Raw genomic sequence first — 26,830 nt, forward strand, 5'->3', positions numbered from 1 at the left:
TATTATCATCATATTTACATGACGAAAAATGCCCAAATACAGTACCCATATTTTATTATTTTGCTTTCCCCCTATTTTATATCTCACCCGCATTTATAGTTTTCCTGCATCCTTCATCATTTTCCCCTTCCCCCTTGAAAAACGATGCATCGAGGTTTTACTGTAATCTAAAAAGATTATTTATCTAACAAAAGTGGACATGTTTCAGCTCTTGGAGGAGCCATCATCAGTACACACACTTATTAAAATTTAAAAAAAAGGCTCCTATTTTGTTTTGAACTGTCTCAATCATCAAGATACATGTCATTACTATATTCATGATTTCCTTTCAAATGTGTTTACGTCCTTAACACATTGGAGACGGCTGTATTTGAATGTGCAACCCTCCAGAAATCGCAGGTTTTTTTTTTTTTTCAGTGGTAGGGGGTAAGCCATGATTATAACAACTTTTGGAATATTTAGAAAAATAACACTTTCTTCTACATAAAAATGAGTTTTAATTATCATAATAGCGCAGCAATTTTTAAATATAAATTTATTAAGATAATAAGTTTTATGAACTTCAAAAAAAAAAATCGGATGCTGCTATGGATGCCAGTTCGGTTAATATTTCCAAATATGTCTAATATTGTGGTCACATCTACTGAAACACACTAATACAGATTCTAACCTAGTTGGTCAATTGGCACCGGTATCCTTGTTTATGACCAGTAATTTGTTTTCCCACTGTTCATTGTTTGACGACGGGTTTGCATCGAGTTGCTGCAGGTTGTCATCTGTACACGGGAAACAAGCACATTTCTGGGAAATGGTATAAAACAGTATTACACAACCCACTTCAGGGAGAGGTATAAATCTACGTTACACTTCACACCAATTTGAAATTAGCTCATTATCTACATTTACTTGCCTGAAGCACGTAGCCTCCGTGGCTCAGGTGGCAGCGCGCCAGCCTCTCACCGCTGGATACCGTGGTTCAAATTCCGGTCACTCCTTTTGAGATTTGTGCTGGAGAAAGTGGAGGCAGGACAGGTTTTTCTTCAGGTACTCCGGTTTTCTGTGTCATCTTTCATTCCAGGCAACACTCTCCACTATCATTTCATTTCATCTGTCAGTCATTAATCATTGCCCCAGAGGTGTGCGACAGGCCTCGGCAGCCGGCACAATTCCTCGCTGCATGTTGTGGGCTTCATTCATCCCATCTCTGACCCAGTCATTGACTGGAAAACAGGTTGTGGATTTTCATTTTCACTTGCCTGAAGCGCCAGAATCATCATGTTTACTTATTGTGTAATTGTTATCTTCATCCTCAGAACTTGTGTCTTCCATAAGAACATCCATTATGGATTCCTTGTCGAAATTTCGTACTCTTGAATTATATATGCTAAATATTCTCTAGAATTACACAAACAAGCCTGCCTCTCAAACATGCACTCTTCCTGTCTGCATGTACCATACGTACTTTCCCACCCATTTCACAGGTGAGAGTCAACGATGACGCACCCCCAGGTTATGTAGGAATGTGCCTGTGTTATCAATACCTTGAAAGAAGACCTCCCGACTTATGCTCATAACTAGTACATTTTATGCTTATCGAAGCTTTCAACAGTATCCTAGTGAAGTCACAGCTCGCAGATACGGCAGCTACAATGAAAACGTGCCCATAGATTCTCTGCAGCAATGAAATAGCGCGCCCGTAGTTTCTGCGAGCGACGTCTCCAATGTGTTAATCTTATTTTAGTTTTTGGGTGCTGATGATGGCTGCAAGAGCCGAAACATGTCCACTTTTGTTAGATAAATAATCTTTTTAGATTATAATGTGTATTGTGTATCATAGTGTAAGAAGCATGTTTTGGGACAAAGATGTGCCAGTGGTAGCAAAGGAAACTATGTACAAGATGTATTTCGTACCCATAACAACTTACGGAGCAGAAACTTGGACAGTGGCAAAGAAGGATGAGAGTCGAATACAGGCAGCTAAAATGAAGTTCTTGAGGAGTATGATACAGAAGAAGAGCAGAAGAGACAAAATAAGAAATGAGAAAATCCAGGAAGAAAATAGAGTGGAAAAAATGAATGATAGAATAGAGAAGAGCCGATTAAGATGGTTTGGGCACATAAAGCGAATGAGTGATGAAAGAATGCCAAAAAAGGTGATAGAAAGCCAAAAAAGGTGTTAGAAACGCCAATGCAGGGAAGGAGAAGCCGTGGACGACCACGATTGATATGGAAGGACACAATCCGATGCAGTATTATAGAAAGAAACTTGGACTGGGACACAGTTTTGGAGGAGTGGTGGAAAGACCGAAGAAAGTGGGGAGGAACCATATTTGCCCCTACCTGGCTACAGCTGGATAAAGGGAAATGATGATGATGATGATGTGTTGATTAGGTGGTAAATCCATACACATTTTTTCTCAAGTTACATAGTCAGTACGGACCAATATGAGCGTGATTACCTGCATCTAAATGTCAAGAAGACTGAATATCTAGAAACTAACCCGAGCACATCTACCATCATGGATAGCAGTAAAAACCTAGTGGAAACTGCTTCCAGAGCTTAGTATCTCGTCTACAGAGCAGCAGTAACGCCAAGATAATGGTGGTAAGAAAATAATAGTTATGTTGTTGGTTGTATGTACTACTTATATGGTTCTAGGGGATGCCGAGGTGCCAGAATTTTACCGCGGAGGAGTTCTTTTACTACGTGCCTGTAAATCTACCAACAAGGCTGGCATATTTAACTACCTTCAAATACAACTGGATTGAGTGAAGATTGAACTTGTCCAGCTTTGAGTTAGAAGTCCTGTGCTCTACTGTCTGAACTTCACAGCCTGGCAGTGGTAAGGTAAAGCAGGGTATAGATCATTCAGCTTAAATTGAATGTTGTATGCGACTGTGTTAAATAGCACTCGTTGATCCAAAGTGCAGAAGAGCTCACTTTTACCAGCAAGTACGAACTCTCCACTGGGATCCCAAAGTACCAACAAAACCAAAGCTGGTGATGTTCAAACGGTATTTCATAGTGATCTTAATCTGTGGTATCAAAACCTGCACCCTCACTAAGGACTCATCAAGGTTGCAGACATCTGAGATGAAGGTCCTGAGGTTCACAATTCAAAAAACAAAACTGGACGAGTAATGACGTGGTTAAAAAGGAAGCTGGGATTGAGACATCATTGTTAGAGTGGCTCAGCATGTCCAGATTGAGGTGGTTTGGGCATGTTATGAAGATGGAGCCTGCAAGGACAGCTTATGTTAACTTGGAAAGGCATGTGGCAGGAAAACCGATGGTGGCTAGACCAAGAACCCGCAGGGTGGACATCATAAAGATGGACATTGTAGATCAGGGAAGGACACTGGACGACGTCATTAACAGCAGGACGTATTTCAATAAAGCAGAGTGGAAGAGGCTCACCAACAGTACCGGGAAACTGGAACTGTAAAAGATGATGATGATCCAGGGTATTGAAACAAGCACAGAATAAAATGTTTCATTTTTACTGAATGAAAACGATAACAATTTTTAGGCAAAATTTATATTCATATTTAAGAAAAAAGGTCTCAAAAGCATAAATAAAAATGTAGTGTATGGTAATGCATAATTATATTTACCAATTGCACAGAGCATCAGACTACAAGCAAATTTGTTTAATAGTGAAGGGTTTTTCTGATATCTCCACTGTGTAGTCTCTTGGCCCACTGTTTCAATTTGAATTCATTATGACTATAACAAGTGACTGTGGGTTCAGACGTATGGGGAGGACATTGATGTACTATTTTACTGGCCAGAGTTTGGAGTCCAAAGGTTTTCTCTATTGGCAACTGGGAAGTTTGCTCTAAGAAGTGTATCAGTGGAGTATTACTGACATGAAGGTGATATGTTCCCTATCATTTAATGCATGTTCTGTCTGCTTTTTTCATCTTGATTGGTAGTGACACTACTCTTTTGCAGTGTGATTTCTTTTTACTTCAGTTGCTTTGGTTCTAGATTTCTTAGTTCTACAAAATGACTATCTTTAGCCATGAATGAAAGTTGTGCTTGCAAGTTCAGTACCGTTCTAACTTCTTCTGACTCTTTCCATACAGTCTCAGTACCCTGCGAGCTCTCTCTATATCCATGTTGTGTGTTAATAGGTTACAAGCTTTGAGGCCAATGTTGCAATTTCAATATGCAGGGAGAGTCGAATAAAATGTTCACCTCAAATAAGTCTTACACCGATAACGTAAACGAGGGACTCATAATTGAACTTGTTCCTTTCCAAGGTCTTTGTATTGTCCGTTACAACAGTACTTTGTGTTTTAAAACAGAACAATGGTGATTTCTAAACATAACGTTAATGGTATAGGCATTGCAGATTGAGAGCTGTGATTATTTTCAAAATCTAGCCGGTAGTTCGTGAGAAAACTGGATGTAAAATGAGATGCCTTGGTGTGGTTAAATATGAGGGGGCCAGGCACCCTAACTTTGCCATAAAAAGAAGTTGTAATAAATAAATAAGTAAATAAATACATTCTTATATATTTAGGATATGGTGTTTAGTCCAATAACAACATATGGTCTGGAAACTTGCACCATCAACAGAAGGGATTATGGCAGACTCCAGGCTGCAGAAATGAAATTTCTGAGGTCAGTGCTGAGGAAAATGAGACAAGATCCGGAATGAAAAAGTTCACAAAGATATCCAAGTGAAACCACTCAACAAAATTCTAGCAACATCAAGATTGAGATGGTTTGGTCACTTGAAAAGGATGGATCTGAAGAGGGTAACACAAAAATGGTTTGACAAAGATCTGGAGGGAAAGCGACTGAAGTAGTAGTAGTAGTGTACTTGTATAGACATAAGTGGAGAGCGCTCTTGCACTGCACCTGGGAAACTGGAGATGGTTAAAATGATGATGATGATGATGATGATGATGATAAAAATGGATTGCCCCAAGGAAGTGTACTGGCTCCATTGGTATTTACTATCTATACCAATGACCAACCACTCCCTAACAAAACAAGATGTTTCATCTATGCAGATGACCTTGCACTAGCCTGCCGGAGTGCAGCTTTCGAAGACGTAGAACTTGCTCTTGACAGCGCTCCGAAGGAATTAGGCACATATTACAAGGCTAATCACTTAAAGCTGAATCTGTCAAAATCTCAACTTTGTGCTTTCCACCTCAAGAACAGAAAGGCATCAAGGAAATTACATGACTCCTGGAATGAAACCCTCTCGAAACATTCTTTCACCCCAGAGTACCTAGGGGTAACGCTGGACTGCCTCCTCGCTTTCAGAAAACACTGTTCCAACATCAAACACAAAGTCAGTGCCAGAAACAACATCCTGAGGAAGCTGCGAGGTACAAACTGGGATGCAAAGGCACAATTTCTTAGTACCACTGCATTGGCTCAGTATTACTCTACTGCAGAATACGCATCCCCTGTGTGGTATAGATCATCCCATGCCAAGACTATGGACCCTGCCCTGAATTAAGCTTGTTGGTTAATCACAGGATGCCTAAAACCTACTCCTGTTGAGAAGCTATACTGTCTTGCTGGCGTTGCACCAAGTATTCATTGAGAAGTCGCTGCTGATCAAGAACGACTGAGGGTTGAGAGCGTTGAAGCTGTTTGGTTATCAACAATCTCAATCTAGGCTGAAATTCAGGAAAAATTTCCTCCAGACATTAAAGCCCTTGAAAGGACCACCAGATAAGGCAAGACTTTCCTTGTGGAAATCTAAGCAGCGAGACTGGATGGAGCTGCGTGAACATCCTCTGGCTGGCTACAGTGAAGACTGGAGTGCTTGGAGGTCCCTTAACCGATTACGAACTGGTGTTGGCAGGGCTAAGTCCTCACTTAAGTTATGGGGCTTCACATCAGAGGACAGCAAGTGCGACAGCAGTGAAGAATAAACAGTGAACCATATGTACCAATGTCCTCTCTGCCCATTTTTATGCTCAAAGCAAGATTTAATGCTTGCTGATGACATTGCCCTAGGTGTGGCTCAGTATTGGTGGAAAAACACCATCTAGATGTACAGTAAGTTTGGTCAGTTTCCTTTGTAAATTTTTGTAAATAGTTAAGTTATTATTTTATTACTTTTGAACGAGTTGAACTTTTCACGTTCCTAGGAGTTATGATTAGCGAACAGAATCAAAGAGAAGTGGATAGAAAGAATACAGATAGAATACACGATGCTCACAAGGTGTATTACTCTCTACAGCTTCTATTAGGATCAAAATATTTGATGAGAAATACAAAACTGAACATATATAATACTGTCATCAGGCCAGTTCTACCTTGTGTTTCAGAATCATGGAGTTTAACAAAAAAAAAAGAACATCAGTTGCAGGTTTTCAAAAATAAAATTTACAGGAAAATTTTTGGACTATACTTTGATTCTATATCTCAACCTGGAATAAGAGATCAAATAAAGAAATACACTCACTATCACAGCAAGTACCAATAATCATCATCAATTCCAGAAGTCTTCAGTGGGCTGGTCATCTTCTAAGGATGGAAAATGATAGCATGGTCTTACGAATCTTTAAAGAAGAACTAACACAAAAAAGACCAGTGGGAAGACTACGTCGCTCATGGAAAAATGAAATCTTCAATCTATGTAGACGTCTGAATGTGAACAACTGGCAAGAACTCTCCCAAAAGAGAGTTCAGTGGAGGCAATTTGTTAGATCGGTGCAGGATCTTCATGTCCCATAGAAACCTGCTGAGTGAGAATTATTTTATTTTAACGGTATATATTAAGTATGCATCTGACACGAGTAAGTAAACTCTATATGAACACTGGGGAGAGGTTTGGAATTGAATCTTAGGCTTTTGGCATGCATTCAAGTGATCAAAAATTATATACCACCTCTCCTACCTTGCTGGCCAACATTCTGATGGTGATTCCCCCACCAACGACGACTCGAACCGGTAAACCAGTGTCAGACTAAATACCTGCGTCCTTGATGATCATGGCCACCAGGTGTGCTTCTGAAAATAAATATCTTATAACGTGCCTCCTTCGCCAACTGTGAGCCTCCGTATTCCAACGAATGTTATCCCTTAAAAGCTGTGACACAGCCATTTTTCTTTACCTGTTACTTTTAAAAGTGTATTTCCAGGCAAAGTAGGAGGAATACATAACTGTCGGAAGAAGGTGTAGGGACTCGGCAAATATCACTTGTATTGGCACACTTGGTTTGAGGTTGTCATGGCTAGGACACTGAAGACTTGTTTGGGGGAGACTCATCATAGGGACAGAATCAGTCGGAAGACTGAACACACTTGATGGTAAGATTTTCGAAGGTGAAAATAGATATTTGAGATCTTGAATGATTTGATAGTTATTTAAGGTGAACATTTTAACTGACTCATCCTGTATTGTGTTCATTTTGAGGAAGGTTCAGTTTTAATTTTTTATAGAGAACAACATAGTAAACCAGCACCTAAATTTGTGATCCAATGGATTTAATTGAACATAAACTAATGCTGATGAGATAAAGTATAGTTTCATGACATGTCATATTGACATAAACAGAAAATGTTTGAAACTTTTGTGGGGACAATTCTTTCTCAGTAATCAGTTACGAAGCTGGCAACAGTTAAGGGTGGACCCTTTTGAATTTAGCAAGTGTTTTACCATACGACTTTAAAGTTTTACAATCTGTTAATACACAAAATACATTACACTTAGAACACTATAACATACAGTACCTGAAAAAAATACACTCATTAGTGATTGAATGATATGTTTCTTTCTTCAAGACAGTCATCAATTTCTGTCAAATCACTTTCATCCAATATTGTTTACGTTGTATAAACTTGTCGGTAATTGTGTATTGGTGATTTGAACCGTTGAGGTAAATTATATGAATGTAGAAGTCCGTTACTGACTTTTGATAGAGTTTTCTGTGCTTATCGTAAAACCAGATTCACATTTATTATCTTCAGGTACAACAATTTTTTTTTTCAAATGATTTGTCAGTACAACCAACCTTCTAACGCTTGTGTACCAGGTTTAAGCTGTTTCAGACTACCCTATATTGTTTAGTTCTGACACACTTCTTAAACCAAAGATCGAAATTCCCTCCACGACTCACACTGTTGACTTGATCTTACCTTGAACATTTTCTGACTTATACTTGTTTCTCCTTGTAGCCTGGATATATAACCTTAGAGGTTTTTCAGTCTGTTAAACACAAGGTACAAATTTACAAAATCACTAGTAAAAAAAAAAAAAGAGGGGGAGAAAACACTTCTTTTTAAATTATTTTTTTTTTTTTAGTGCTTTTGTCATTGTGTTATTTCCTGTGTTCATCTAACTAAAATTTAGTTTCATTAACTAAGTTGACACTGAAGAGCATGGTTTCTATCTTGAATAGAAAGAGATGACAGGAGCAAACATAAAAAAACAAAAGGTCGAGGGCAAACTCACATCTTCAAATAGATGGCCTCTCTCTTCTTCGATCCCAGTTCTTCTGTATCTACTTCTGCTTCCCGGCTTGAACACTCATTGAGGGGACATCTTGGCATGTCTTCAGTCTTGATGTGGGAAGTGTAAGATAAAACCAGATAAAGGCAGGATAAAGATGATACACAGCTGAGTTGAGTAGCACAGGCAGTAGAGCGCAGGTTCGATCCTGGTTCAGTCCGGTGATATTTGAAGGTGCTCAATTGCCTCGGCCTTGTTTCAGGTTTACTGGCATGTAAAAGAACTCCAGGGGGACAAGATCTCAGCATCTCTGAAAACCATAAAAATGTAGTAGTTACTAGGATGTATGATCATTAACATAATTATTAAGATAATACAGGTCATAAAAAGAAACTAGGAACACAAGACATAGATTACAATAAAACACTTGCTTCTATATCTCTCAGTGTAGTTTATTACTGGTAATAGGGTAGCTCTTTATCTCATTAATTGCTGTAAGTTGTGTTAAATTGGATTACCTTTCATTACAACATATGTTCGTGCTTATAAATATCTACTTCTAATATCTGTTCTGACGCACAAGATTTTAGTAAGAGACTAATGGCGAGTTTAAAAAATTTAGTTGCTTTCAACAACTAAAATATACTGATAAATGCTCTGTGCAGTAGACCTAAATGCTCTTGACATGGTAAAGTAAGTAAATAAATGCTTGGGATCCTCTGCTTAGTTGAATAAAAGCTTCAGATTTTTACCTTCCTGTAGTGATACTCTCCTTTAGGAGTAACAAACGTTGCCCTCCTCCTTTTCTCCTCGGAGGAGACTCTGTCGACTGTTTGACTGGAAGGGTTCATTAGCACTTCAAGAAGGTGGAGACTGTTACTGTGTTACCTCTTTCCTTGTGCATGGATCTGCTTTTTACATTATTTCAACTTATCCCTATTTTTAATTTTATTTTTATTTTATTTTGCTTTCCCAAGTTTGTTTCTTGTTTGTTTTTTTGTTGTTTTCCCGCATGCAGGTTCTATCGCAGATACATGGAGTTGCAAGCGAGAATTAAAGCTGGCTCTTGCCCCACCTTACATTCGTCCCAAGTTTCAGCCCTTCCAACCCGTTCTGCATCCATGAGGGAGAAACATCTGTCCAGGTATGCAACCCCCTATGCTCCGTGTGGTTGCAGACAAAAGCAGTTTACTGAGATCCTCAGTGGAAAGAGCAGCAAGTATTTTACCAGATTGCTGAGACACACCCATTTCCTCCTGCAGTATTTATTCTCTTCTAATCTTGAATACTTCCAGATACTCCCAGCCTGAATAGTTCAAGATGGAGGAAAGAAGAGAGATTATTACGAGGAATACCCAGTGTTTTAAGTGCCAGTTAGGAAAGTATGTCCCCATGTTTCTGTTGTGCCATTTCTAGCGAAGTTTCAGCCAGGTATTCACCGAATGAGGGTACATTGTATGTATAATGAAGACTCGATATGCAGCTTTATTAGTATGGTCATTTCTCCTTGAGTCATTACACAAAGGTATTGGCAAAATATACATTTTCACAAATTTTATAGGAGGATACTTTAGTTTTTTACACAAGGCAATTGCAATTTATTTTTCCACATAGTTTCCTGCTTTGGAAATGCATTTCTCCTAGGGTATGAGCACCTTTTTGATGCCCTCATCGTAAAAAGGAACAGGGTTGTTTCACCGGCCAGTTTTGCACGAAGTCTTCCACATTCTCGTCAACTTCAAATCATTGTCCTCCTAGAGCTTCTTTAAGCGGTCCGAACAAATGGAAATCGTAGGGCGATAAGTACAGGCTGTAAGGAGGATGATCAAGTAGTGTAGTCCAGTGCATTTCCTGTAGCTGGGAGACTGAGCTGCGGTATGGGGTGATATGCAACCCTCGCCTTGTTCAATAGCTCGCAGTAGTAAGCAGCATTGATTGTGCGATGCTCATGCAAAAAATCTATCGGCAAAATACCTCGCCGATCGAAAACAACAGTTGCAAGAACCTTGCCAGTTGACAGTAGAGTCTTTGCTTTCACTGGTGCTGCCTCCCCTTTCCTCTGCCTCTCCTTTCACACACGCATCCTTGACAATGTTTGATTACCAAACTGAGCAGTCAATCTCTGGCGAATTTCTGCTGTTGTAACTCCTTCATGAGCAAGAAATTTTATAATTATGCATTGTGCAGTGGAGGTGTGCACCTGTTGCTCCGACATCGTAAGTGTTACTGGCAAAATGGCGGGAAATATCTAACAGCACGCTCTCCCGACTCGTAATGGTCCACTCTAAGCATAGCAGAAGCACAGGGCCAGTCCTGACAAATATTCAGGAACAAAAATCTTGTTTATATTTGATCGAGCTTCTTAGATAGATAAAGCCTGTGTGAACTGTCTTTACACCTCGCCACATTACAGTATATAGGGTGAGTATCTCCTGTGTGGAAAATAGCAAGGAGGTGATAAGGAAGATGAATAGTCTATTTCACTACAGTTTTTTAACTACGGCTGTATTCTGCTAAGAGGGAGGGCAGTTGCCAAAACAGGCCTGAAGCCCGTCCTTAGTAACACTCGGAACATTTCACAAGACCATTTCATCCCGCAATCAACAGGCAACTGTTCATGTGTAACGAGGTCTACATTGAGCCGGGCAAGAAACAACATGACAGCAAAGCAAATTCATCCCCATACAGGCCATGAAGTCCCTTGGAGGGGTGGAAGGTAAAGGCTTCCATTACCCATAACCTCGGCATTTGGTGGGGTAGAGTGGTTAGCTGTACGCCCTGGCCGCCTTTGCCCCCAGGAATTAACGTGGTACTCATTTTTGGTGTAGGCTGAGTGAACCTCAAGGCCATATGCATCTCCGTAAGTGGAAATCTTGTTTCTTAAATTTTATGACTTCCTGACAGGAATTTGAACCCACATCCTTCCGGGCGAACCGAGCACGCCTTTACCGCCTCGGTCAGGCAGCCGCTCAACATGACAGCAGTTGTTCTAAATGACCTCCATCTGGACGCGAGAGGCCACACAGCACAATGTGCATGATCTACTCTAACTTGAATGAACTATAGTAGTGTACAGTGGAACTTCGATTATCTGTTCCCAGAAACTTTTCCCCAGATTATTCGTTCAAATTACGGGTCCCATGAGCATCCTAATTAAATTTTTTTTTAAATCCTGTATTATCCGTTCCTGGAAGACGCAATTTCCCATATCAACTGTCCAGAAATTTCAGTCCCATAAATGCTAAATCTTCGATAAAGCGTTTTTCAGGAAACAGTATCCCACGAAAGGACGGTTAAGATATATCTATGAATCTTGGTGTCAAACTTCCATCACTGCAGTAATTAGAGCAAGTACCGTACTAGGAAAGTGATCGGCAGTGAACTACCATATGGGACCCTCTTAGCATTGCATTCAGCATGTATTATTTAAGGAAACCTCAGAAATCATTTTTACCTGGAAATTAGGGCTGGTTTCTAGGTCCACTCAGCCTATGTGATTACCATTAATTGAGGAACTGTCTAACTGTGAGATGGCGATCCTAAACTATAATAGAGAGTCAGGAATAACAGCTGAGAGGATTCGTCATACAGGACTTGCCACCTCAAAATCTGCAGTCTGAGCTGATCAGTGGTCACCAGGTAGGCCAAGACCCACTAGGGTTATAGTTTGGTTTAGGAGTGTTTTTAAGGTGAAATGAAATGGCGTATGGCTTTTAGTGCCGGGATGTGTCCGAGGACTTCGGCTCGCCAGGTGCAGGTCTTTTGATTTGACGCCCGTAGGTGACCTGCGCATCGTTATGAGGATGAAATGATAATGAAGGCGTTGCATACGCCCAGTCCCCTTGCTAGGGGAATTAGCCAATTATGGTTAAAATTCCCGACCCTGCCGGGAATCGAACCTGGGACCCCTGTGACCAAAGGCCAGCACGCTAACCATTTAACCATGGAGCCGGACTTATGTCAGTAGATTTACTGGCACGTAAAAGAACTCTTGCAGGACTAAATTCCGGCACCTCAGCGTCTCCGGAAACTGTAAAAGTAGTTCGTGGGATGTAAAGCCAATAACATTATTATTAAATAACTACAAGTAACAATAGATGTTCTCAAAAATAAAACAGAAAAAATTAAGATGACCTTGCTCTATTGTCCAACAATATTCAGAAAACTTGACATCAAATTAAATCTCTACAGGAAATAGCACAAAAAATAGGTCCTTTGAAAAACTGAGATCATGTTTACACATCCTTCACTGTTAAATAAAATAACAATTGATGAGCAAGAAATAAAAATTGTTAATAAATTTAAGTATTTAGGAGAAATCATAAATTAAAATCTTAATGAGAAACCAGCTTGGCATAACAGAATAAATTAAATAAAGCAAATTATATTACTAAGACTACATACAATAAAAAAAAAAAGCTTATAGATAGCAGCAAATTTAAGACATTATAAAACAGTCAAACAGCCAGAAATAACTTATGCTAGTGAAACCATTTTTAAAACTACTAATACAGCTGAAACAGACAAAATTCTTAAGACAGAAAGAATAATAATTAGAACATGCATAAATAAACAGTATCAAGTTAATGGACAATGGAATAGAGAATAGCATCAAATAAAAGAGTTTATAAGGAAATTGAACCAGTATTGAGCACAATTAGGAAAAAACGTATATCATTCTTCTGACATCTTATCAGAACATCTGACACCAGAATTAGCAGAAGAATAATTGAAAAATTACGGAACGGCAAGACCAAGATTAAATGGATCACGGAAATTAAGGAGGCTATTCTACAACTACAAATAACACTAGACTGTCTCAAACACAAAGCAGAAAAATTAAGATACTTCAAGACACACACACCAGGCTACACACCAAGATCAATAAAAGGTCCAATGGGAGGGTATTTTCAACAAAGCAAAGGAAGGCAGCATCTCTCATAATGAAACAATAATTGGCTGATAGGAAATCAAGAAATCCTTTGTATAATTGACTAGAGTGGTCCAATGTAGGCCATAAAATGTAAAATAAATAAAAATTATTATTAGTTACCTAAGTTTCTTACTCCGCTCGTGGTATCCGCAAACTATTTTCATATTTTTAAAATTGTATCAAGGAACGTTACTAATAATAATAAAACTTTGTTGGTTCCATATTGACTTACAGTCTGGCTCCATGGCTAGATGGTTAGCACCGGGCGAGTTGGCCATGCAATTAGGGGCGTGCAGCTATGAGCTCGCATCCGGAAGATAGTAGGTTCGAACCCCACTGTCGGCAGCCCTGAAGATGGTTTTCTGTGGTTTCCCATTTTCACACCATGCAGCCTTAAGGCCTTGGCCGCTTCCTTCCCATTCCTAGGCCTTTCCTGTCCCATCGTCGCCATAAGACCTGTGTCGGTGCGACATAAAGAAAAAAAATTGGTTAGCATACTGACTCTCGGTCACAGGGGTTCCTGGTTCTATTCTCGGCAGGGTTGGGAATTTTAACCATAATTGGTTAATTCCTCTGGTACGGGGACTGGGTGTTCGTGTAGTCTTATCATTTCATCCTCATCGCGATACGCAGGTTCCCTACTGCCGTCAGATCAAATGACCTGCACCGGCGAGCTGAAGTCTTCGGACACATCCTGGCACTAAAAGTCATACACTGTTTCAATTTTTTTTTTTCATTGACTTACAAACACATAAAATTACCTAATTTTTAAAAATTATAAGGTCTACCTAGTCTGTACTAAAATATGTTCCAATTTGACTAGGTTATTTTGCGAATGTTCAATGTTTAGTCTAATTGGGACATACTTTGGTAATAATTTTAAGAGATAATAGCAAGGAATTCGTAAAAAGCTGTGCCCTAATGGGATGGTCAATAACAGCTATTGATAGCAACTTAATTTTTTTTTTTTTTTTTAAATGGAACTATACTTGTTAATGCTACTGGCCTGAAAGTTTAAAACTGTTACAAGTTCTTATATGTCACATTTTTCAAAATAAGACTGTTACTTGTTTTGAAATAGCAGAAATGTTGTTAACCTGTGAGTTGAGGGCCTGCATTCAGCATTCAGTAACACAAGGCAATACATTCCGAGTGTATTGATACACAGACTTGTTACCGTGGAACACAGTGTTGAAGCAGGTCTTATAAATATACATTTCTTGCTTTCAGGGTTTTCGTAGAACAGGCTAATTAAACAACAGGAAGCGTGGTATATGTTTCTCTCGATTTTTAAAGAGCATTTCGTAAGATTGTAGCCATGTCTGGTTAATTCCTCTGTCATGGGGACCAAATGTTTGTGTTAGTTAACCCTTTTGCACTCACCCTATATGCAGGGGTTTGATCGAAGCAGCTCAAACTAGTTCGTGTGAATTTGCATCATATTACAAGAAATCAACACAAACAGTTCAACACACATTAAAATCAAATAAATTACACTAATATAGCTATGAGCATTTCGGAATACCTTGGATTTATTATTATTATTATTATTATTATTATTATTATTATTAAATCAGTAACAATTATTAAACTAAAAATAATTTTTGAAAAATAAAAAATGGCTTTCAATGATAAAAATATCAGACATTATTTCGTCTTTCTTCTTTGCTCTTAAACCTGAAAGAAAGAATATTTAATCCTGAATAATTTTATATCATTATGACTTTCATGCTGCAATTCACTAATTAAGTATGTCACAAAGTTATTCATTGTACGTGTAACAGTCATCATTTTCAGTTTCTTCATGGTCTGACGCATGGTGAGCAGCTGTGATTGTGTGGAAATCTTCAGGAATAAAATCGTCATTTCCCACGTAATGGGAATCACTTTCAGTCAAAAATAGTCATTATTATAGTCCAAATCGTCTGGAAATTCAAGGATATTGGAATCGTTCGGCCTTGAACAAGGCCCACTCATTACGGGGAAAAAGATGATGCAAGCACATGCAACAAAGCAGTAATGAGATGATGTATAATTATGGTTTGGGAAGTACAGTGAACACACACTATACCAAAGAAACTAAATAAACTCTAAACTAAACCGATAGAAAGATCAAATTGTTGTATTCAAGATGAAATTGTTGTATTCATAAGCCAACCAAAAAATAGATCCACGCAATAACAACTTCGAACCACCACAACAGATTTCATTTGCCAAAAATAGATATTTCCTAAGGTTGCTGGATCTGTCAAGTAAAATGCAAATTCAATGCTGTAAGTTACTGTCTCGATCATCTGTTACCATTTAGCGGGCTGAGTTTAAGAGGGTTAATACACGCCCCTTCATATACACGATACGCTACCAACAGCACAGGACATACAATAGTGCATAGGGCTGGTATCAGAAGGACATTTTGCTGTTAAACCGGGCTAACCTTACTTACGAGGCAAATTCAAATGGTTATGAGTATCTGAAATTAGTGTTGAAAATCAGAAGATTAACTTTGTATATGAGACCACAGCACCCCTCTTGGAAACATTTCTAGCTTCTCCCCTGCCTGTGACAGTAAACGGTATAAAGTGCACACATTTCCTTGAGCTATCAATGCATGGACTGTGGTGACCAGTGGGTTGCACTTCCACCCTTCTTGCCGCAGTGCGGCCAACCAACCGGCAATGGAATAGACAGTAACAGCATTCGTCATCTTGACATACAACTTTGTGTATGTCCAACCCTTGTCCCATTTCCATATGGGGTCTGGTATAAAGTGAGATGAATCTTCATATCAAGTTTTTTACTACAGGATGCCCTTCCTGCCATCAACCTCATCAGAGGAGTTAGAGATGAAGTGAATGATGTGATATGATATAGTAGGAAAGGAGAGGGTGAAACGTGGTGCTGGCACATGGCCTAATTTTGTCGAATAACGTCAAGAGGTCTGCTGAAGGCCTTACATCTCTTCATCTGATGGATGAATCACCATCAACAGCATATGTCCTCAATCCATGTGAGCACCGCTGAGAGGTTTGGAGTTTAATCCAGGCTTTTGGCACACAGTCTAGTGATTAGTAATTGTATACCAGCACTTCTCTTACCCTGCTGGCTGATGGTGAATTTTTTTCAACCACCGGGACTCAAACCGCCAACCACGGTGTTAGATCCTGTAGACTTCACATCTTACCGGTTATGGCTACATCTTACCGATCATGCCCACCAGGCAGGCTTTGACATACAAGGTAAAGGATTCAAAATATAATTTTTGCAAACACCCATCTGCATCATAAGTAATAATTATAGCAGTTTGTAGAGAACATCTTTAGTCGCAGTTCATTCGCCGCTGTCCGATTGCGAGTCTACAAAGGAATACTCGAAAATCGTATTTTCTGACATGTTGATAGTTGTTTTGTCTGTGGCAGTTTCCTTGACACCATCGCAGCTCCAGTAATAGTATTAAAGTTCTTGGACGTGTTTACATACAGTACCCCTCCCATTCCGTGGGAATGACAGGAGAGAATGCATCAACAGTGTGCTTTTGTAGATTTGCAGCTGTCATATTTCCTGTGATGCTGTGTTCTCTAAAAATTCTCTATTTTTGCCCAAGCTAGTTCTATTGCATTTAAATCACAATTACACGGAGGAAGACTAATACTGTGTGACATTGCCATTACGTAAACAGCATAAACTGTGGAGTTTTGTTCGGAACTATTAACTGCTCATAGTAGTTGAGTTCTTTAAGCCTGCCTGGTGGCCATGATCATTAAGGTGCTGAAGTCTAAACGGTCTAACACCGAGGTTAGCCGGTTCGAGTCCCGTTGGTCAAAAAAAAATTTCACCATCAGAATGTTGGCCGGCAGGGTAGGAGAGGTGGTGGTATACAATTTATAATCACTAGATTGCATGCCAAAAGCCTGGATTAAATTCCAAACCTCTCCGCAGTGCTCATATGGAGTGAGAGTATACGACGCTGTTGATGGTGATTCGTCTGTCGAATGGGGATGTCAAGCCTTGAGCAGACCCCTTGGTGCTATTCGACAGGAGTAGGCTATGTGCCGGCACTGGGTTTAACCCTCTCCCTACTATCATATATCATGTCATTCATTTCATCTCATTAACTCCTCTGATCAGGTTGACGTCAGGAAGGGCATCCGGTCACAAAAACCCGCCATGACAGATTCATCTCACCTCATACCCGACCCCGTTGGGAAACGGGACAAAGGTTGGAAAAATCAACAGTAGTTAACTTCTTTAAATCAGTTACCTTACTCAGCACTAATTCATTTCTTTAACAGCCACTTTGATAATATGCAGTTAGAAAGTCGAGAATAAATAAATAAAAATGTGGTAGGGATACTTCTCCGCGTGCGGTAATCTGCCTACGAACTCCGACAATATTTCATTCTATGTTGCTTGTACTACTGTACTGGCTGTCACAACTGAAGTTGTCAGCTCCCTTTACGAAGTTTACGAGCTCTGTTGGTCTGGCATGTGGGCAAACTGTACACCGTACATCTCCTCTGAATCTTATCATCATCATCCTTTATTCATGGTGGCAAAGTTAGGACTCGCAGTCCTCTTACAATTAACCACACATCTCTAAAAGTGTACATACGAGAAAAATATTAACCGCTAATCTTAGAAAGCAGGGTTACGAAGTCGAATTGACCTGAATATAAGATGATCCTAAATTTCATCTGGCCATCAAGATAATTGTGAGTTTTCGTGTTTTCATTTGTTATGTAACACTAATAGGTTGCCAATTTATTCGTGTAATCTGTCGACAGGTAACTCACAATAACGGTACAATGTCGAAAACACAGTCCCAAACACCACATCTTTTGTTCACACCATTCTGAGCTTGCTTTTAAATTCAGTTAATGGAACTTTAAACTTGTGTGCCACATCCAGTACTTAATTCTGATGACTTTGCAAATTACTGAATAACTCAAGATTGCAGGTTCAGATCCATCAGAAGTAGTTGGATTTTTGAAAGTCGCAAAGAAGTCCATTGGACACTCCATGTCATACGATATCGGTACGTAGATCTCTGGTGACACATTTGGTGTTTATCCAACAAAAACCAAACATCGTCCAAAGTGATCTGGTTTACCATATTTACTCGAATACAAGATCCGTTTTTATCTTATCAAGGATATATGCACGCATCTCCAAAAAAAAAATTATTTACGTCGCACCGACACAGATAGGTCTTATTCCGACAATGGGACATGAAAGGTCTAGGAATGGGAAGGAAGCGGCCGTTGCCTTAATTAAGGTACAGCCCCAGCATTTGCCTGGTGTGAAAATGGGAAACCACGGAAAACTATCTTCAGGGCTGCCGACAGTGGGATTCGAACCCACTATCTCCCGGATGGGAGCTCACAGCTGCGTGCGCCCCTAACCGCATGGCCAACTCGCCCGGTATCTCAAAAATTAGAGTGTATCAAAATGTGCAGTAAATAACTATACATACAAACATCCTTGAAAATGTATTGTTCAGGTTTCAGAAAATACAATTATGGGCTATTATACAATATTAGTCTGATGTAAATCTACCACAATTGGGGCAAGTATCCGCGCATGATAGGGTAGGCTTAATTTCACGTTCACTGTGTCTGAAAATACCAATAGGGATACTCTTCTTTTAAAATTACATTTACCTGTTGTTACTCGTTGCCACCGATTCCGTAAATCTTTGCAATTTCATGACCCTCAATTTGTAGCATTTCCTGAGACGCTGTTGCTGGTTTCCTGCACCCACACCGACACTTTCTTACCTAATTCTGAATATTTACCAGTTTGCGGCTCGCAAAAAGATCTAAGCTTCTTTCTTGTGATCATTAGTTTTTCTTGTTGTTTTTCCCAATATCTGATCATGTTTGGTTAAACAGCGAATTCATGGGTGGCGTCCCACACACCATTCTTATTGGAAAATGTAAGAACATTTAGTTTAAAAGAAGGAGAATAACTTTTACACTTTTTGGCATTAACGTTACCACTCAAAGTACACAACTAATTCCAGTGGTATCGTAACTTCCCCTGACTACCAGCGGGTTACTGTAATTAGACTGAACGACCACTGCCTGATAAAGCATGTGGCTCAGGGTGACTGGCTGGCTTGGAAAGTGGCCTTGGAGCAGGGGTTTCAGAGTTATTTTTGTAACAGCAGCTAACAACAGTCTTTCTCACAGTTATGAAAGAATGCAGTTTCTTGCACTGTAACCCACAAAGTAACCTGCGATAACAGCAGTTCACACCATACACTCCCAATATTTAATGTAAGAATGTCTGTGGAATAGCGTATCGAAAAGAGTCATAACCTAATCATTTCCCATTATGCAATGCCTAGTAAAAGGAACATTGTAGTGAACACGCATCGTTAGTTACCTGCATTTCAGGTCTAATATCCGAGGCAAAAGTTATTTTTCTTTTCTTGACCAAAAATATGGGGAGGGTCTTATATACGATGGGGTTTTATACGCGAGTAAATGCGGTACTTAGGCATCTGGTAGAGTTATATAGAATGTCAAAATTGACACTTGGGGAGCCTAGATAGGGTCAAATTAAAATGCCTGCACATCTTAGTTGAGGCCATATGATTATAACTTCTATTGGATTTCCCTGATTTTGTTTCTCCTGCACGAGTTCAGTAACAAGCCTATCAGTTTCGTTAAATTTTCCTGGCTTTGATCTTCAGAATGCTTTTCATGATGTGCCGGCATCCTCAAACTTCTCTTAGTCTTTCTACCAATGGTGTTCATTACTCGAGTGAACACCGATCTTTTTCACAGTCTGTACATTATTTTGCCTCCTGTAAAACCCATAGTGTAACATTTATGAATGACATCTCTCTCACACCTTTATTGAACTAAAGTGATAAAGACTATCTTTTCCACGTGATCCACCATGACTGGAATAGTGTCCAAAACTGATTGCATTAATCTAATGACACCAAGCCAAGTAACATTTGGTCACAAGCCAGAAATTGGAAAAAATTATCAAAACTTCAAGAAATGTAATTTTATTTGCAAATTTTAGCTCAGTTGCGATTTGCGTGGTGACTCCTGCTGCACAAGCTACCGTGTGTATTCAACCCTTGTTCCGTTTCTATATGGGGTCAGATATGAAGTCAGTTGAATCTTTGTTTTTATGATGTTAACTTCATCAGAGGAGTTAAGGAGATGAAATGAATGATGTGATATATGACACGGAGAGGGTAAAACCTGGTGCTGAATAGCTCCAAGGGGTCTGCTCAAGGCTGTAACATTCCCATTGGACGGACAGATCACCATCTACAGCGTCGTATGCCCTCACTCCATACGAATACTGTGAAGATGTTTGGAATTGAATCCAGGCTTTCGACATGTGATCTTGTGATAGAAGTTGTTTACCACCAAACTTTTTAATGGTGTATTTTTTAACAATCATGGCCACCAGGTGGGCACAGGCCAGTACAGTTGGGATATGATACAAGTAGACCTTCATGAAAATGAGCCTTTGTAAGCGTCAAGCTGCGCTTAGAAGACAACTACAGTTTTTACATGTACGTTTAATGTAAGGAACATAGTCTTTTATTTGGGCCAATAGAGTATCTGCTTTCCTTACCACCTGTTCCTTTAATATCAGTTTCACTGAAAACTTGTTTTGAAGGTTGATAACTTTATGATTTGAATAAGACCATCATTTATTAATAACACTGTTCCATGTTCCTGCCTAATCTGCTTTTTTATCTCTTGTCACAGAGCAAACTGAAGGACTCTGTGAATCAGCATGACCTGCTTGTGCATGCACATTCACCGCTGTCCTAACCGTCGGTTTCATTTCTGTAGTGACATTCATACGTGTGCATCTTTCCTCTTCTGAAGTCTGCATTTAAACTACCACATTTCAAGAAGTGTCACTCCCAAACTTACTGCTTGGTTGGCTAATATATGTGTGTGTGTCGTTTCTAACAATTTCCTGCAGACATGGTGTTTCAAGCAATCTGGTACAATGCTGACGTCTCCATGTTAACAATGACTGCTTTATTAACTTTTGTCAGCAACCTTCCTTCTAATAGCGTGTGTGCATGGTTTGTGATTCATATTTTGTACTACTTAGCTTCATTTTCTCCAGGTATACAACTGTGAGTCTGATCCAGCTTGAGGAAGCAGTTCTTCTGCTTTGGCATGTATGCCTGTTCCTTTATTACAGCAGTGCTATAATAGACATCATATAGTCTGCAAGATTCCAGAAGTATATTAATTGATCATTGTTCATCTTCATTTGTTAAAATTTTAATCATTATATTATGTCGTCCATCTTGCACCATTAGGGGCCTATGATTGTAGATGTTAGGCCTCTTTAAACAACAAGCATCATCATCAGTATATTAATTGATACGCTGAGTACTTTTTTGTACCAGCTTGAAAATCTTCAGAGCAACTTTAATCAAAACGAGGATTGAAAAGTATTTATGAGGATAAAGCAGTTGCTCTGTATGAGTAAGGATAGTAGTGACAGTGTCATCTGAGACTTGTAGGTGATACATAACTGTGGTTAAACTTATTAAATGATTTCACAGTTACACCCTGTGTACCAGCAAGGAAGCTGGTTACGTATACTTCCCAGGTTATACTTTACCTTTGAGTATGAAATTGTTGGGTTGTATATTGGCTTCTCCTCATCTTTGACTGCTGCTGCTTTTGCAGTACCATATTCATTATTAGCCCACAGCTGGAAGATGTGAGATAGACAATTGAGTGCTAGAATGTGAGAGGGAGCTAACCTTCACAGACATGGAATCGAGATCTTTTGAGTTTTGCATTTGTCTTTATTACATGAAATTGAGCGCATTAAGTCACCTTTTTGGTTAATAAACAATTATTTATAGTCCAAAAAATATAGGGAAATTAAAATAATAATCTTATATCAATTATTTATCTGAAAAATGTCAGCTTTAAATTGCCAAATCTGATTAATGAAACTTAAAAATTGGGTTACTTTTACAAGTCCAGTTTTCATCAATTATTTGTTTTAAAATGCAGTTCGGTTCAGATTTACTTCAACATCAATTTCTTGTTACATTTATGTTTTACTAATAGTGTCTGGGGTTCAAGTCACACTGACTTTACGCAGCTGTCTGTATCAAAACCTATACTTCTTTGTCGCCTGGATCCTCCTCCTCCTTCCTGTTTGCACCTTGAGTGTCTGGTTGAAGAGCATGGTATACAATGATGGTTTTCAGCGGTGTAAGGGAACAAGGACATAAAGTCCTTGGGTTTTGCGCTAGCAATCTTTCTCCCAATAGCATACAAGCACTCCGCATTTTGTAAGCGTTGAATAAGGTGTGATGAGGTTGAAATCTGATGATCATCCGAGTTTCCAAGGTCGTCCAGTACTTTTGTTCAAAATCTCAACTTCCTCCCAAATAGCCAATGGAGAGTTTTATTTCTTCATTTCTTGCACGTTTTCTGGATTTCTCACAACTACTAGGCACAGAATCATCTTCATCATCAGCCATGATGTCAACACTAAAACGTGACTGCAAGCGCATATACTATTGGCTACCACTAGCTGATATGTTACTGCTTGGCTTTAGCTCCCTCTCACATTGCAGGATTGTGATTCAGATATATTCTTTTTCTCTCTCTCTCTCTCTCTCTCTCTCTCTCTCTCTCTTTTTTTTTTTACCATGGGAGAGTAAAAATGGATAATAGTTATTTTTATATACTGTATGTAGAATTAATATAGTAATATCCAAATATATCAATAGCTTACTTTTTTAACAGTTTGTGGGTTATCTCCATCTCGCATTCTAGCACACAATTTTGCCCACATGATGCATGCACAAATCATTTGTTAAGAAACTCATATCTGGAAACATGTTTTTCAAGTTTACGAAGTTACAGTTAATCCATTTATCACGTGCTTTTATTGAAATCTCTGTCAGACTCGTTGGCTGAATGGTCAGCATACTGGCCTTCAGTTCAGAGGGTCGCGGGTTTGATTCCTGGCCGGGTCGGGGACTTTAACCTTCATAGGTTAATTCCAGTGGCCCGGGGACTGGGTGTTTGTGCTGTCTCCAACATCCCTGCAACTCGCACACCACTCATAACACTATCCTCCATCACAATAACACGCAGTTACCTACACATGGCAGATGCCGCCCACACTCATTGGAGGGTCTTCCTTACAAAGGCTGCACTCAGCTAGAAATAGCCACACGAAATTATTATTATTGAAATCTCTAAATTTCCGAAAGCAGTAGCACAAAAAACTGTGATTTTCGTAGATTTGAATAGAAAAATTATGTTTGTAGCAATTGGTTTGTGTGGATATTACTTTCAAGGACAGTTTCAGACATTTGACATTTTTGGTATAGTATGAGCCTTGTGTTGCAAACTAGTGAAAGGGGTAGTATTAGTTCTTTCATCAATGCTTTAGTGCTCATGTGCAGAAAAGCCAGTCTGAGTATGACTCTTAGTTTTATTGTAACTGTTTAGTCTGTCGAACACACAAGTTAAATATAAATATTACACTATATCATACAGGTTTCATTGCTGTAGTAGAGTCAAAGGACATCGGTCTCTCCTCTGGCAAACTAACAAATGTGCAAATTCTCAAAAAACTTAGGAGAGCTGAAAGAAGTTGTGATTACTCATGTCAAATCAATTTTTATATTTAAGGATTGGTTTCATATGTTGGCCATACAAAACGAGCTGCAGACACGAGACTTTGTCAGAGGGTAGACATTACATAAATAATAAAATCTAGACCAAAACTTTGAACTACAGGTTCCCTAGTTTGTTACTTTCGCTAGTTTGCCGTAGTTGGGACGATATTATTAAGATAAGTTTCAGATTTCAAGTTCTCAAGTATTAAACAGAAATAAGCATAAATATTCTAAATATTTGTGTGTGATTTGATAGAATCTGATGGTGTTCTCTCAAGAACAAAACATTTCATTGTTTAATAGCGTATATTTTTATTCCTTGTTAAAATTTTTTTCTTTAAATACAGGTATGTTATAGTGTAATATTTATATTGAACTTGTGTGTTCTACAGACTCGGAAGCTTTCAAGTTACATTTAACTGAGTCGACGCTGGAGAGAATGGCTTCCTTGTCAACAAATGTACTTTTATTGGCAATCGTTCTTTTGCAGTTGCAGAAATAACGATCTGTGTTTGATTAAAGATGCAAATTTTACTCATCATGCACTGATTCTCCAATCAATGCGTGTGGTCTTTGAATCAAGGGTGCTATTCCTTCATTAAATATATAAATGCAAATCTGATTAAGCATTTTGTTGATGGCATAATACATAAATTCAAGCTCGTGTACAAAGTGCAGTAATATTATGAATCACGTAATGTTTTGTTATTCGTACAGTCATTAATGTCTCATAACCTCACTTTTCAAGCAGTTTTGAACTTAGAACAAGTTATTTCTATCAACCAAATTACCTCAAATCAAATGTCTTCAAATGATTACTAATATCTGGCATATCAGTACTCATGTAAACCCAAAGTTTTAATTCATTTACCAACAACACAAAAAAACTTAAACCTTCCTTATCTCCAGCCTGTTTTTTTTTTTAATTTGACCCTCCCATTTTCATAGCGAGTATATCTTTCTGTGAAAACCTAAATCTCAAAACTTAGGTATTCACCTGTTTTCTGATTCACTGCCAGTTGTTGTTGGATCCATTTTCTTCTTAAACCTTTAATCATTAAATCAGAGAAAGTTGAATGGGGATTAATATATACAGGGTGGTCGAAAACAACATGAACCAGTTATATGAGTATTAGAGAGTTGGTCATACTGATAAATACAGTAATTTGAAAGAAATAGATATCCAATACCATTGTCTTTTTATCAGCTGCTGAAATCAGCGAATCAGATCACTTCATAGGTGAATTCAAATGGGTTTTACGAGGCCCTGTTTCTGAATCTTCACCGGGATCAAGACCGGCTTGAGAGCACTGATCGAAGAAACAGGGCTTTGAACACAGACCTCCAAGAAGCTGACAGGATCGCGCCATAGCAAGTACATTGCCATGAAACTGGTTGAAACTCTTGGTGTGTATATAATAATAATAATAATAATAATTACTGACACAATCAGAAAAAGACGGGCACGATTTTACGGTCATCTGAAAAGAATGGACGGAAGAAAGTTAACTAAAGAAATCTTTCACTTTTTTTATTCAAACCTCAAAACCACAATTCTCTGGTTTAGAAAAACCAAAGACGACCTGCAAATGCTACATATCTCAGCTGAAGACGCCCTTAACAGAGATCTCTTCCGCAAGAAAATATTGACAAACGGGCCAAACCGAGACGAGCAACCGAAGAGAAGACACGGTGCCCCTTGGACAGAGGAGCGTAAGCAGGCCCACTCACAAAGAATGAGGGAAATTTGGGCTCTAAAGAAGGCCAAGTTCAGTGTCAAATGCAACAAGACTTAACGTGGTCCTTGATGGTCCCAGCAAATTTTATAACCACTCATTGTGTTTATCCTGTTATTATTATTATTATTATTATTATTATTATTATTATTATTATTATTATTATTATTATTATTATTATTATTATAGATGTGCCAGCTATTACGGATTTCACCTCACGATTACGGAATTATGGTCAAAGGGGAAATTATTACGGAAAAGCTGACATTATCAGGAGAAAATAATTTTCTATGGAAACAAGAAAAGGAAAAAAGCTCGAAAGGATTGAACCTTTCTTCTAAATCGTCCTCATTTCAATGCTTTTGAGTTAGCAACGATACTTATTCAATCGTGAGTTCCTTTTGCTACCCATAACTGTTGTAAAATTCACTGTGAATGAAGGAGCTCAGGCACTACTTTTCTCCACTATAAATCCTTCAGTAATATTGTATTTGCTGTGTTAAGATTGAGAAAGAAGTGAGGCCTACATTAAGCACATCTTCACTGGAATCGCTTGTGGTTCAGAAGATAAAAATGTCATCACAGTGGGAAGGATGCTTCAAGAAAAGCTACACTGAAAAGCAGCTGCTGCGTGAGAAACAAGCTACAAGGATTGTTTTATCACAGAACTAACAGGTTGTGTGCAAATGGTATTGTGTAATATTATGTACTTTCGAATAAATTGCTAGGGGTGTCATGATCGAGAAGGGAGGTGCATGCTTTGGACTCAAAATTTTTCTTGCGAACGGAGGGCGATTACTGGATTACTGATAATCCACTTCAAAGGTTGGCACCTCTGTTATTATTATTGTTGTTGTTGTTATTATTATTATTGTTCATTTGAAGAAAGGATGACAGCATCTCTCAGAATGAAGAAATATCAATAAGAAAATCCTTTGTATAATTGACTACAGTAGTCCAATATAGGCCTTAAAATGTAAAATAAAATAAATAAGTAATTGTTAGATGGGATCTGCGATTCTCATTGTCATGTACATAACTGGATATGCCAGTGCAGTGGTTCTTGTGTTCTAACAAGTTT

At 38.7% G+C, this 26,830-nt stretch overlaps 1 protein-coding gene across 2 annotated transcripts in view; it reads left to right on the plus strand.

Moving 5' to 3' along the window:
* Positions 1 to 26,830, plus strand: part of Mbs (Myosin binding subunit) — a 532,528-nt gene that overhangs the window by 254,161 nt on the left and 251,537 nt on the right. The gene's annotated exons all lie outside the window — the stretch shown is intronic.

Source organism: Anabrus simplex, chromosome 12, assembly GCF_040414725.1.
Source record: "Anabrus simplex isolate iqAnaSimp1 chromosome 12, ASM4041472v1, whole genome shotgun sequence".
Classification (NCBI taxonomy): Eukaryota; Metazoa; Arthropoda; class Insecta; order Orthoptera; family Tettigoniidae; genus Anabrus; species Anabrus simplex.